Raw genomic sequence first — 14318 nt, 5'->3', positions numbered from 1 at the left:
TGTCAGCAACATGCTTTGCTAGAGCATGTCTCCTGGCTGGAGGATCTCAGGGTACTGAGGGACAGATATCACACTTATTTCAGCCCTACTCTTAAAAATCTCTGTTGCAGCAGTGTTTCTAGCCAAAACTTCACTGAATACAACAAAGTTTTCAGCCAGTTCCATGGCATCCACATGGAGCTCCAACCTTGGAAGGTGGATTCCCACTCTAAACAGGTAGTGTGCTCAGCAAAATGTACAGACTCCATTCTCTTTGGACCAAAGCTAGACAAAGTGGTGGTGAAAAATTAAAACAAAAACAAGCAGTTCCTCCTGTCCTTGTTAAGTGCCCTCCAGAAAGAATACAAGCCAATGTTCAGACAGAGATTCTCCTTTCACCTCTCTACCTCGCAGAAGTACCAGTGAAGGGAAAGCAGATTCTTTACAGGTAAGCCCTGAAATCAAGGTTTGGGGGGAAAAGCCCAGAGGTGGCCCCGCAGCCTCCAAGACCACCTCATGGTAGTGATCATATGTGTCAACTCCCAGAACTGAAGCTAGGAGGCAGAATTTCTCACTTCACGGAACAGAGGTACGCATCCACAATGGACATATCGGTGAAGGACACAGTGAGCCAGGAGTACTCCCTCAAACTTTAGGGCTCCACCTTATCCTTTCTTCATCCAGTCACTCATTTCCGGCAGCCCCGAAAAACATGAGCTAACCTAGAACAAGACTTCTCATCTTCTGGATAGAGGAGTATTAGAAAGCATGCCCTCAGAAGAAACAGTCTTAGGGTTTTACTCCATCTTCTTTATGGTCCAGAAGTTTGAGGTGGGGGAGTTAGAGCCATCCTCGACCTCAAGAGGCTCAGCAGCTGGCTGCCAAGGACACAGTTCCAAATGGTAACCTTGGCCTCAACAGTGCTTTGTTTTCTCAAGGAGACTTCCTGACATCAGTGGATCACGTCACTGCAGACTCCTGAGATTCCTTTATGGCAGGAAGCATTACCAGTACCAAAACCTGCCTTTTTGAACTGTGTTTGGTCCCCAGGGTCTTTACAAAAGTAAGGTAGTGATTATAGCTAGGCTCAGGGCACAGTGTATACCCTGTCTCGACAACATCCTGATAAGAGCCCCATCCCAAGCCAAGGTGCACAAAGCCACAGCTCGGACTCTGGACCTCCTAAAAGCATATGGTTTTGCCTTCAATGTAAAAAAGAGCTCCCTGATTCCTTCAACCATCATCTCTCACCTAGGAGTGGACATAGAAAAATCTCTCCGCCACTTGAAAGGTTCTACAAGATCCAGGATCTTGTCATCTGTGGAAGTCGTACTATAGCACAGTGTTTTCAGCTTTTGGGCCTTCTGATATCATGTATCTGAATCCTCAATTGGGAAAAATCGCACAACAAGTGCCTTCAATCCTTTCTCCTAGAATCACTCCCCAGGACACATGAAAGACCAAGTACAAGTCCCAGTCCAGGCACTCAGCTCCCTAAAGTTGTAGACCATCCATGGGAACAGTGGTTCTCAACCTTTCTGGACTACTGTACCCCTTTCAGGAGTCTGATTTGTCTTGTGTACCACACCTGTCACGGTTCCTCCCCCACTCTGAACTCTAGGGTACAGATGTGGGGACCTGCATGAAAAACCTCCTAAGCTTATCTTTACCAGCTTAGGTCAAAACTTCCCCAAGGTACAAAATATTACCCCCGTTATCCTTGGACTGGCCGCTACCACCACCAAACTAATACTGGTTACTGGGGAAGAGCTGTTTGGACGCGTCCTTCCCCCCAAAATACTTCCCAAAACCTTGCACCCCACTTCCTGGACAAGGTTTGGTAAAAAGCCTCACCAATTTGCATAGGTGACCACAGACCCAAACCCTTGGATCTGAAAACAATGAAAAAGCATTCAGTGTTTTACAAGAAGACTTTTAATAAAAAATAGAAGTAAATAGAAATAAAGAAATCCCCCCTGTAAAATCAGGATGGTAGATATCTTACAGGGTAATTAGATTCAAAAACATAGAGAACCCCTCTAGGCAAAACCTTAAGTTACAAAAAAGATACACAGACAGAAATAGTTATTCTATTCAGCACAATTCTTTTCTCAGCCATTTAAAGAAATCATAATCTAACACATACCTAGCTAGATTACTTACTAAAAGTTCTAAGACTCCATTCCTGTTCTGTCCCCGGCCAAGACGACTACAGACAGACCCAGACCCTTTGTTTCTCTCCCTCCTCCCAGCTTTTGAAAGTATCTTGTCTCCTCATTGGTCATTTTGGTCAGGTGCCAGCGAGGTTACCTTTAGCTTCTTAACCCTTTACAGGTGAGAGGAGCTTTCCCCTGGCCAGGAGGGATTTCAAAGGGGTTTACCCTTCCCTTTATTTTTATGACAACACCTCACTTAAAGACTACTTGCTTACAATATCCGACATAAAAATACAAAAGTGTCAGAGCATGCTATTACTGAAAAATTGCTTACTTTCTCATTTGTCTATATGAAATTTTAGTTTGTACTGACTTCGCTAGTGCTTTTTATGTAGTCTGTTGTAAAACTAGGCAAATATCTAGATAAGTTGATATACCCCCAGGGTATGCATAGCCCTGGTAGAGAACCATTGCATGAGAATATCTGCAAAGGCCTGTCCCTATGCCTTCCAGATTCTCTTGTCTTTACTCTCATATGACCGTGAGGAGCTGGGGAGCGAGGGTGCTCATCTGGGTTTTCTCACCACCCAGGGAACTTGGAACCTAGAGGAAGCATAAATCTTTTAAAATAGAGAGCAGTCACGCTAGTAACTTTTTCAGTACTGTGAACTTAAAGATGCTCGAAAAAGTTTGTACACCCTTTTACGAAAGTTCTGGATCTCCCTGAAGGGAAATCACATCCCAGTTCAGTCAGACAACACAATTACAGTAATGTACATAAACAACCAAGGCGGGACAGGGAGCCCAAAGCTACATGTAGAAGTGATGAAAATAATGAAATCACAGAGCAGTCTCTCCTGTTTCTCTTTTGTGAATACAGACTAACACGGCTGTTACACTGAAACCTTATCTTATTACTGGATTTCTAACCTTATATTCCAGATCACTGTTCACTGCTTCCCAGATGTGTCTGTTGTGGAGATGCTGGGAAGCAAAAAGGAAGATTTCTCACCAATAATCTCCTTTCCGCTAACAGTGCCTTCCTCGATTCTACCCATGCTGGATGGCATTATGCCAAAGGGTCAAATATTTTCTTTGTGTTGTATCATAAAGATGCAGGCTATATGCCAATTATTATACATAGTACATAGTTACTGATATCCTTCTGTGAGTTTTACACAGTTTGGGAATGACTCAGCTGGCAGCAAGAAGGAACAGGGATGCGTGGCCAGTGCACACAGTTTTGCATCTTTGGACCACCTCTGTGAGCTGCAGTGTGGAGAGGAGCAGCCCAGATGTCTCAGTATTGTGGGAGACGCTGGTAGCAGAAAGCAGATTATCGGTAAGAAATCTTCCATTATCTAGGTTTCAGAAGTCTGGAACAAGAGGGGGAATATCTGTAAACTTAGATTTGCATTTCTTGAGCGTTCATGGTTACAACGGGGTACAAGCTTTTTCGAGACTCTTTTAAGTTCACAGAACTGAAAAAGTTACCATTTGTGTCAACCTTCTTCTTATTCATCCAGAGGTCAGTTATGTATTCACATGCCCATAATCTCTAGCTAGATTTGCTCAGACAGCAAGGAACAAACATTTAGTCATCATCAGTACTAAAGGATTATCATCATCATTATTGATTATAAGAGCTGATCTTAGGTTTCATGTCAAAAGATTATGCAAACTCATATACAGAAGCCTCACTTCACAGCTGAAATACAGCCACCTCTAAGAGGAAACCTGGCACAACACCATACAAAAGTTTAGGACCGAATGTGAATAATACTGTATCTAAATGAAGCTTTGGAAGCCATTTAGATAGGCAGAAGATTTGTAATTACCAGGGCTGGAATTTGGTCGACGCTAGGGTTTACATCCCTACTCTTGCAATAAGTGCCATTGGATTATAGATGACTATAAGTTAAAGTACTTCCAATAGTCCAGTGCTTTAACAGCAAACCTTTGGCAATGGACCAGCACTAGTGAAGAGTGCCACCCACTGAACCGAGAGACTGCAAAGCTGCACCTTGAATGAGGGAGCAATCACTCCAGCTCCTACCTGCTCTCCGGGTGCTGTGGTAGCTGCTCCTGCCCCTCCCGGTCTCGCTCTCACCTCCACCCTCCATAATTGCCACCATTACTGCCTGCCAATTAGCAAAGGTGGTCCTTGCCCCTTCCCACTGCTGGACTGAGACCTGACCAGAATCTGTTGGTCTCTCAGCTCCCAATCAGCCAATGAGAAGACAGTAACTGGAGCTAGGTGGCATGGGGTGGAGTTGGAGGGGAAGCAAAGCTGAGCAGGGGGTGTTTCTAGATGTGGGGGCAGAAACATAGATCATCTCCTCCCCAGACCTCTTAATTCCACCGCTCTTGACTGAGTCCCTATCACAGGATGTTAATTAGAAAAAAATACCTGAATTTTCATTCACACAAATATAGTCCAAAACCAACTTGTGATGAAGAAATGGCGTGGCGGAGGGGTTAGATTAATAGATTTTAAGGCCAGCAGGGATTATAGTAATTGTCTAGTCTAACCTCTTGTATAACACAGGCCATCTGACTCCGTAAATTAATTCCTGCCTCAAGTCCACCTGATGTGCTTGAACTAGAGCATAGCTTTTAGAAAAATTCCCATCTTGATTTAAAAATTTATGGTCAGGGAGAAACCTGCGTTAATACTTAGTAAACTGTTCCAAAGGTTAATTGCCCTCATTGTTAAAAATGTGAACATTATTTCTAGATGGAATTAGTCTATCTTCAACGTCCAGCCATTGAATCTTGCTGTGCCTTTGTTTGCTAGATTGAAGAGCCCTCTATTATCGAATTTTTGTTCCCCGGGTAGGTACCAATAAGCCGTGATCAAGTCAACCCATAACTTTCTCTTTGTTCATCTAAACAGATTGAGCTCCTTCAGTATATCACTTTTAAGGCGTTTTCCAATCCTTTAATCATTCTCGTTGCTTTTCTCTGAACCCTCTCCAATGGTGAAGTTTGGAGTTGTAGATGTATACTTGCTATATCCTTCAGTCATATTTATGGTGCATATATGAAAAACTGTATATTGTTCCTGCTACAGTTAAGCAGTAATGAAATATGATACAGTTTGCATTGATTAAAATACTGGCAGTGGTGTCAAATATTAATTTAGATTAGCAAATGCTGTAAAAATAAATACGAAACTTTTACATTCTAGTTCTCCTATAATAAAATCAGATCATAGCTTTGCCAATAACCATCTACAAGGCAGAAATTGTCTTTGTACATTTTTAAAAAACATTGTCCTTTTGTTCTGTTTTCCTTCCAATCTCTCTTTTTTTTTAGGACTTCAGAGTAGCCTTGTGGTTTGCATTGTAGGAAAGTGATGAGTGGAAGATGAGAAGCAGACCTGAATGTCTTTAAAGTTTGCATGGATCCTGTATATCATGCTCTTAAAGAGCAACTGTAGTTTGTCATGGCCTGTCCACATTGGGATCAGAACTGTGCTAGCTCTAAGCTTGTTGAAACACAGGAGAGGACTAGCAGAGTTCTCTCATGGCATCCCTAACCAGAGTACACTGGATTTTTTGTCTGAGAATTGGAACCATGGAGTTCAAAAACACACTACATACTATATAGGAGGCTAGCCTATAGCATTGTTTTGCTATTATGGTTTTCCTTAATAAATAAATAACATGGCCCCAGATAGAGCCCTGCTAGCAACAATCACATTTAAATATGCTTCTAGCCAATATGGTTTGACTCCAGTTCTGTGGCTAGTGAGGCTGGCTGGAAAACAAGAATTCTGTTTCAAGAAAAATTTTGAGGTTTCAGAATTTGTTTTTGTTCTGTGGTGGAATGAAAATGAGATCTTTGGAAAGTTTTCATGAAAAAACGAGAGAGAAATGCCCTCCAGAATATCCAGTAGCCTGGTGGTTAGGATACTCACTTTTCTAGCTCAATTAATATTCAATAATTTATATAAAGTGGAACTGCTCCAAAACAAAAAAGAGAGATTGACTCTGTATCCCAGTTAGGGCACTTGCTTGGGCTGTCAGAGACCTAAGTTCAAGTCCATGCTCTGAATCAGGCAGAGCAGGGACTTGAACTTGGGTTTCCCACAGTCTAGGTGTGTTTCCTAACCAGGCTATTGGCTGTTTGGGTTGGGTGTTTCTGTGGCTCTCTGGTTTTGACCAAAAATTCTGTCCTGGACCAGAGAATCATTTTGACAACCTGGCATTTTCTGATGAAAGAATGCCTCAGTTTCCCATCTGTAAAATGAGGATAATAGTACTTCCTTTCTCTCCCTTTGTAAGCTCTTTTGGGGCAAAGAGATGCATACCATGTATACATACAGGGCCTAGCACAAGGGTTCCCTTGTCTCAACTGGGGCCTGTAGGTGGTACTATGATACCAATAACTAATAAGTGAGCAGCTACACATTTTTGGTTCATATCTCTATTTTCACCTCCTCACCTTTATGTCTGTGTCAACAACAGGAGTTGGTGCAGAGCAAATCTTGTATTTTACCAAAGATGTACCAGAACCAAAACTTAGGGTCTGAATGCCTCATAAACTTTGGGAAAGTTGAGATCTGGATCCAAACTTTTAGACTTGGATCTTATTTCTCTGGTACTTAGTGTTTAAACAATGTAGCATGTGACATGTTGCAGTTATTATAGATGCTGTTCTGGCTTTCTTAGCTTCCATACTCTCATTATACAAAGGGAATGAACTTGAACAGCGGAACTGGAATCCCTATTCATTCTCCAGGTATTCCCAGGTGTTCCGTCACCTGTCTGAAGAGAGGTTTTTGTCCTTAATATTTATTCACCTGGTAATATCACAGCAAGCTGACTCCAAAGTGAGTCATGGTTAAACCTCTTTTCAGGCATCTCTGTAGGGGAAATTTTATCTTGCTTCTGGGGTAAATACATAATTCTGGTACCACTGAACACAAAAGTAGCATGATAAATCTTTCTTCTGCTGTGTAATTGTTGATATTACTTAAAATAGCAAACATATAACCATCTGAGGATTCAGGAACATGTATTATTGTACGCAAGATATTTGAGAAGTTTTAGTTTTCTAGTCATTACATTGCTGAATTTGATCTGTCCTCAGCCCTGTTCCCCACACTAAATATCTCTCCCTCTTAATCCTTTGAAGCTTTAATGATCCCGTTATGTTTCTGACACTTTAGAATTCTACTCCAAGCAAAGTTGTTTCTGCAAACCCAGTTCATTGAATGAAAATGGGTGCTAGATGTTCATGGTGGAACTTGCTGACTCTGAGTGCTACAGGTTTTCACAGCAGGACCAGTTAAAATTCTACAGTTGTAACTCTCCGCATTGATTAAGGTACTATTATTTATCCTCTTCTAAATGTAGGAAGATACCATAGTTTCTGCAGGTACTTGGAGCAGGGAATATTGAGATTTTAGTAGCCATTACTGTAATATAGCTAACAAATGGTTATCTTGAAAAAGAAGTTAAGAACTTGCAAGTCAAATGGAGGGTATTGTGAGGAGTTGTGCCCCCTGTACCAGTCAAGGGTGTTGTCTCTAGAAATTCCTCCATAGCAGTGTTTTAGATTTACCCATAATGCTTTGCACTTATCTAGTGCTTTTTCATCCAAGAATTTCAAAGTGCTTTACAGAGGCAGATAAGTGTTATCCCCATTTCACACATATGGGGAAACTGAGACACAGAGAGCAGAAGTGACTTGGTAACACAGCTGAGGCAGTGGCATAGAGATCCCAACTCTTGTAATAAGCCTTACTTCTAACTATTCTAACACGGTCTCCTTCATCTACACAGGTCATTCTCATTTCTCCTGACCACCTTGCATTGCTTCCTCACAGCCAGTCTGCATTGCAAGTGCATATGCTACTAAACATTTGCCACAGATTTCCTCTATTGACCCCTTAAATAATCCGATGTCTGCCCAGCTGTCCCCTACCTTTCACTCTGATTTTACTGCAGTTCCTGGACCCTTCCTCTCTGCTCTTGCACATGCTTAGAGTCCCCTTCCCATGTGCTCTCCTTTCCTGAAAGTGTGTGGGGTTTTTTTTGGGGGGGAGGGGGGCAGGAGGGTTAAAATGTGTCTTTTGAGCTGTCTTGTCCTCAGAGTTATTCATTTCTTATTAGCACATGCCTGGAGCCAACGACATTAGGATTAGTAGTGAGATGAGACAACTGTTGTACAAGGGGTGGGTGGGATGGAGAGAGGTGGAAAATTCCATTCTAAAAGGTATCTCATCAAGAAGAGTCTTCCAATGATGGATGGAGAACTGTGGGGATGGTGGGAGGCAGTTGAAGGCAGCAAGGAGTTATTCTCTCATTACTTCTTCCTTACAAGATAGAATAATTGACACTGATGTTTGTGCTTCAGACTTGGCTCATCACTTGTTATGGGACACAGGCCACCCTTGTGGACTGGGGCATCTCAAGAGTTATTAGAGTCCTAAGACAGCAGTGTGTGCTGTCACCTCCCATTCCAGCAGGGGTGGGTTTGCCTTTTTTTTTCCTAATTAGCAAGGAATCCAAAAGTTAAAGTGCCCACATTTTGTGTGCTATACTGTACATAAAGGTTTTGCATTAAACAGTCTCAGTTGCATAGTACTAGAAACATGAGGGCAATAGGAATTTATTAAGCTTGCCCTTAACTTGTGCATTTCCTAACTTTCTGGTATTTATATTGTGATGGATGTTAATATTTCATTTATATATATTTCTTGTGTTTTATTTCTTTGGATGGCCTCTTCAGAGAAGAGGAAAGAAAATCTCAACCCTTGTCTTTTAAGTCCTGACTCTTCCTTCTGTATTCAGGATCACACTCTCACACTCACTCACTCACTCACTCACACTCTCTCTCTCTGGAGTCCCCTCCATGTATCCAGAACTGAGCCCTGACCTAGTCAAAGTTCCAGCAGTGAAGGTCTCAAACTTTGTTCTGTGTGCGCTTCAGACACTCAACAGACTTTGGTGTGTGTGTGTACACCCCTAAGGATTTAGGTGCCTAACCCAAATCTGAACATTTTGACCACGGTTTGTGTGTGTGTATTAATATACATATATAATATATTATAAACTCAACACTTCAACACCTACACTCTCCCAAAGTACATGGTTGTTTAGATATAGGGGTCAGGTGAGGATTGTTCTAAGTACCATGTTTTTCTTTACATTGCCATACAAACAAGTGTCAAGCTGAGGAAGGGCCAGGTCATGATAAATCGGCAGAGACAATTAACTTCTATCTAACTCCTGTTTGTGTTTAAGAATTTATGAGAAACTGACAAGCAAAACAGGGACAAATGTAGGAGTTAGAACACAAGCTGGTTGCTAACCATTGTCTTAAATGGGCATGAGTCATTGTTAGAGCTCAGTTAGACTACAGACTAACAAACCAAACCTAGTATGTCATAGACTAAGAGGTCTCAATTTGTGAGTAACATTGATAATTTAGCCTTCCCCTTCCCTCACCTGCTTGTTTCATCCACCTACGCTTCCTTGTTGCTAACCACAACTGTAAACTCTCTTTAGGGCTCTTTGTACAGTAGGTAACATAATAGGGTCCTGATGTCTCGTTGTGGCCTCCAGTTGCTAGTGTAATACAAATAACATGTTTAATTAATTAAAAATTACTGTTTACAAAGGAACCAGATTAATAAATTTTAAATAGTTGAAAAAAATTAGAAGCAAAGGAGAGAGAATTTAGAATATGTCAGATCAGAAATACATATCTGCTGTAGCTGTGTTGTAATGTGGCTGAATTTTAAAAGGGAGTTGATCATTTTGACTAGTAATGAAGTATGTAACAAGCAACAAGATACAAGTAAGGAGAATCCAATATAGTACTTCAATAAATAAACTGACTACCCCAGTGATCAAGAAGGAATCATTTTCCTTGCTTACATTTTTAGCTTGGAGCCTGCTTGTTGTTTTCCTTGCATGGAGGACTTTTGCCTTACTCTGAATTTTCAGGTATTTGGCCACTTTTAGAGGCAGAATGAGAGAAAATGGATTTGTGACCTGATTCAGTGTATCAAAATCCTCTGTATCTATATCTTATGACTCCAACCTACATTGTCCACCTTTTCATTTCATGTAGTAGTGTATTGTCCTACTGTTCAGCCCAGTCCTTGATTTAAGATCCATTCATACAGGATACAGCCTCAGCTTCTCAAGCAACTTTGTGTCCTGAAAACAAAACAATTACCAGGGATCCTCCAACTAACCACTGGCTGTGTTGTACCAATAAAATAAAAACCAGCAGGATCTTATTAAAGGGAAAAAGGCAAAATACCACATTTATTGTGAATACAGAAAGAATCATAGTAAGCAGTTAGTTATAGCTATAACATTCCATTCAATCTCATATTTATTCACACATTCATTCATACAAACACACACACACACACATACACACCCACACACACAGGTTCTGCAAGGTTGTTATCATAGTTACCAGCCTTAGAGTTGCTCATGCCAAGCCACTGGCCAGGTGGCCTGGACATGAGGAGGGAGCAGGGCCTTGTCAGATGCTCATCTGATGCTCCTGGAAGTTGGTTTGCAGAATCAGACCCCAAAGTTCTCACTTTCTAGAGTCCATTTTTATAGGAATTTCTTCCTATGCCAGTCTATGGGAATTGCTTCATCATGCTGTTGCTGAATCAATCAGCAGATAGCACATTCCTGACGGCTCCAAGATGTTATCTTGTTCTTTGGTTCTCCCATTCTTGAGGCTGTTGGGTGGATTCCAGTCTGCCCTCCGGGGGGGGGGGGTCCTCTGGTTATTTCCACTTGACGCCTTCTTCAGCCGATGGACACTGGATTCTTAGGCTGGCACCTCCCTGATCATTCAGTTATTATCCACACCAAGCATCCATCCACATACATCCTCTATCTCTATTTTAATCACAATTGTTAATACAACAAAAGGGCGGGGAGTCTCTGGGTGCTGTTTCTGTTGTTAGAGTATTGCTTTGAGTCTCTCTCTTGTGAATTGCTTTGAGAACAGACTCTGTCTTAGAATGTACTAACACGATTAGCAGCTTGCAAGTTTCACACATAGAGGGAGAGAAACAGTACCAAAAACCAAGAGACCTCTTAATTAGTAATACCCTGGAATTTAAACTCTGGGGAATCAAACTCATTTGTGATTTTAATACAGAACTTCTTTAATATGATCCAACAGCTGTGTTTTTCAAGGACCGGAATTGCAGGCTCTTCTCATAAGAAGTCCAGAGTAACATCAGAAGGCTAGCTAATACAATAATAATTTTAAAAATACCAGCACAGTTGGGAATAGGTCATCTTTGGTTCTCCTTTCCTGCAGCAGAAAGGACATCGCTAATTGCAAGATTTTTCAAAAGAGCTCAGCAGTTTGAACAAAAATTTTTTTTTTGAAGGTCGGACTCTTATTTAAATGCCTAAATGGGATTCAAGATCTCAATAGTGAGTGCTGAGCACATGGAAATCTGCCCTTAGAGGGCTCAGAATTTTTAGGGTGCCAGTTGTAAATGGTTTCAGTGGGAAATGCTAGCAATGCAGTCACTCCAATCAATAATCATTAGTAACCTGTTGCTTCCCTAGCATTTTGCAGCTCTAGTTGTCTACCTGTTCTGCCTGCACAATAGAGTGAACCTGGTCCCTGAATGAACCATTCAGTGCTGAATGATGTCCTCGCTGTAGCCTCAAAGCAGGTAAAAAGAGGTCCCCTAATGCATCTACCTTACTATTAGCCTTTTAGGATATCTGAAAAATCCTCTGAGGGTCTGTGTTCTGCTCCCTTTAGATCTGCTTCAGACTTCACTCTCAAGGTAACGCTTTTAAGAATAATGGAGTTTAATACATTTTAATGCTAGACTTGACATTAGCTTTACACACTTTGGCCCTGATTCAGCAAGGTACTTGAGCATGTGCTAAGCATGTGAGTAATCCCAAGGACGATTGCAAGTTGAAGTCAATGGAGCTATGCTAAAAGTAGGTGTGTGTTTAAATAACTTGCAGCATCAGGGCCTTTATCCTGTTTTGTCTGCAGTGACATAGAGACAAATTAAAGCGAAGAAGATCAAAAACCCAACTTGTGCTTGAGCCTGCTAAAGGAGCTGAGCTATTCCTTTCTATCTCTCACTTTCATCATTTTCACTAGCTTTTGATCAGGCTAAGGAGCAGCAGTTGCCAGCACTGTCCTCTTTTTGGAAAGCAAAACAAAAACAAAAGCCCACCCACCAACCCTGTGCATCAGCAGAAGCAATGTCATTTACATTAAAACAGCAAAAAACATTGCAAGCAATGTGAGAATGTGCACACCTTTCCTGGAATCTCTCATGATCAAATTACCCATTGCACTTGTGTGCAGTTAGTGTCAGAGGGAGAAGGGGCCCTTCATGACTGTTTGCTGAGCTGCAGTTTACAGTTATGTAATATTTTGTTTCAGGAGCGAGGTCGATGGGAAGCAGTGCCGAGGATGTCTCTACTCTTGGTGAAAACCACAAGGGAAAAAAATCTCATTAGCTCTTGGCCAGGGGACGATATGCAGCCAGAGCACTCTATGTACACACAGCACGTTCCCCATTATACAGTACAGCTTGTAATTGCTGAATGCTTCTAGGCTGATGTTGAAAGCCTGCCAAGCTGTCAATCACAATCTAAAGTGTAAAACAGTGAGTAACCTTTATCCAATCTAGTTCAGCACAAGAGCCGCAGAAAAGCTATTTGTATGTTCAAGCAAAGCTATTGAGAAAGGTAGAGAAAGGCTCAGTAGGTTTGAGTCATCTAGAGCTCTCACGAAACGTAGATTTAAATCCTGACTGATCATCCTGTAGTTAGATTCTTACTTTCTTTGTGTGCTCTAATACATTTCAGAAGTGTTTTGTTTGTCACCCCTCCCCGAATCCAAATTTTGACTGGCTTGGTTCTGGTAGAATTTTGAGAGGAAGTAATGGAAACTGTTAGTTGTAACTTTTATGTTTATAAGTGAGCTTACTGGAGTTCACATACAATAATATGCCTATAATTTAAATTCCCCTTTTTGCAGAAAACCACAGAATTTCCAGAAACGATGGGATTTCTCATTTATAGCAGCATATATTGTATACTCCCCAGAACTAACTATAATCCTTATTATACTGTGAAATGTCGAGCAGAAAACAATATCTGTACAAAAGGTAGCTTTTTGAGCTTATTTTTTTAAGTGTGTGTGACAAGGAAGGTGCAGTAATTTGCCTTTTCATCACTGTTTATTTTAGGCTTGGAAAGCCCCTGTGAGTGAAGAAGAGTCAGTCTGGCAGAAGATTGGAATATTGAGCGTAATACAGATCTGTCAGTCTATCATCACTTGAAGAAAGAATATCGTTTAGGAGCAGCGAGTGCTCAGACTCTTCCCTCTGCGGCCTTTCCATCTCACCACAATAACTCTTGGTTTTTTTCACTCACTCACTCTGTTTTTTAGTTTCCTTTCCCTGACATGTCTCTGTCTGTCCTTAGATTGTAAGCTCCTGGGGCCAGGGTGTTCCCTTCTTGAATGTCTGCGAAGTGCCTAGTGCATTTGGGTACTACTGCAAACAAATAAAAATTAATAATTTAAGCCATGTATTGACATTGTACTAGCCCAGTCACATATGAGTGGACCTTACGTGACAAATATTCTGAGGTCAAGCTGTCATTTTGAGCTCAGCAGCTGCCTGAGCAGGAAATTGAATTGCAAACTCATGGTGTTTCTTTGCACTCATTTTCCCCTGCCTTGGGAGTTGGGGTTTTCCTTCCCCTCCAAATGGATTGCAAACCTCTTCATCTGTCATGTTTCAACATCCTTTGAGAGCCCGGATATTTAAGCCAGAGGCTCAGTATTTCGGTGCTACTTCCCCATCCTCCTATGGCAGTATAGCTCCATATGGAGTGATGATGTCCCAGTCTCCCTAGCAGCAGCTATCCATAACTCACCCACCTCAGAGGCTTTGTGTGTGGAGGGGCAGTCCATAAGAATTAAGTTTGACAAGGTCAGTATTAATTCCCACACTGGCTTGGAGGAGCAGACTCCCACAGCAAATTGCATTTCCTGACTCCTTCCATTTTCCTCCCATCTGTGCCTCATAACACAAGCGCACGCATGCACACACAGACCAAACCAGGTGGAGAGTGAACACAGAGTTTCTGTTCCTGCTGCCTTTATTGCTTTTTGTGTTCCCTAAGTGAATGAACA

At 41.6% G+C, this 14318-nt stretch overlaps 1 protein-coding gene across 1 annotated transcript in view; it reads left to right on the top strand.

Annotated features, from left to right (window-relative positions):
• Positions 1-13757, top strand: part of TBCK (TBC1 domain containing kinase) — a 210826-nt gene extending 197069 nt beyond the window's left edge. Inside the window, exons 28-30 of the transcript XR_014711230.1 lie at positions 11708-11817; positions 12555-12780; positions 13366-13757. The gene's annotated coding sequence lies outside the window, so the exon portion shown is untranslated. The remainder of the gene's footprint in view (positions 1-11707; positions 11818-12554; positions 12781-13365) is intronic.
• The last annotated feature ends 561 nt before the right edge of the window (positions 13758-14318 follow it).

Source organism: Lepidochelys olivacea (genome assembly GCF_965140295.1).
Source record: "Lepidochelys olivacea isolate rLepOli2 genome assembly, chromosome: 4".
NCBI lineage: Eukaryota > Metazoa > Chordata > Testudines > Cheloniidae > Lepidochelys > Lepidochelys olivacea.
This window is presented reverse-complemented; position numbering and strand designations above follow the sequence as displayed.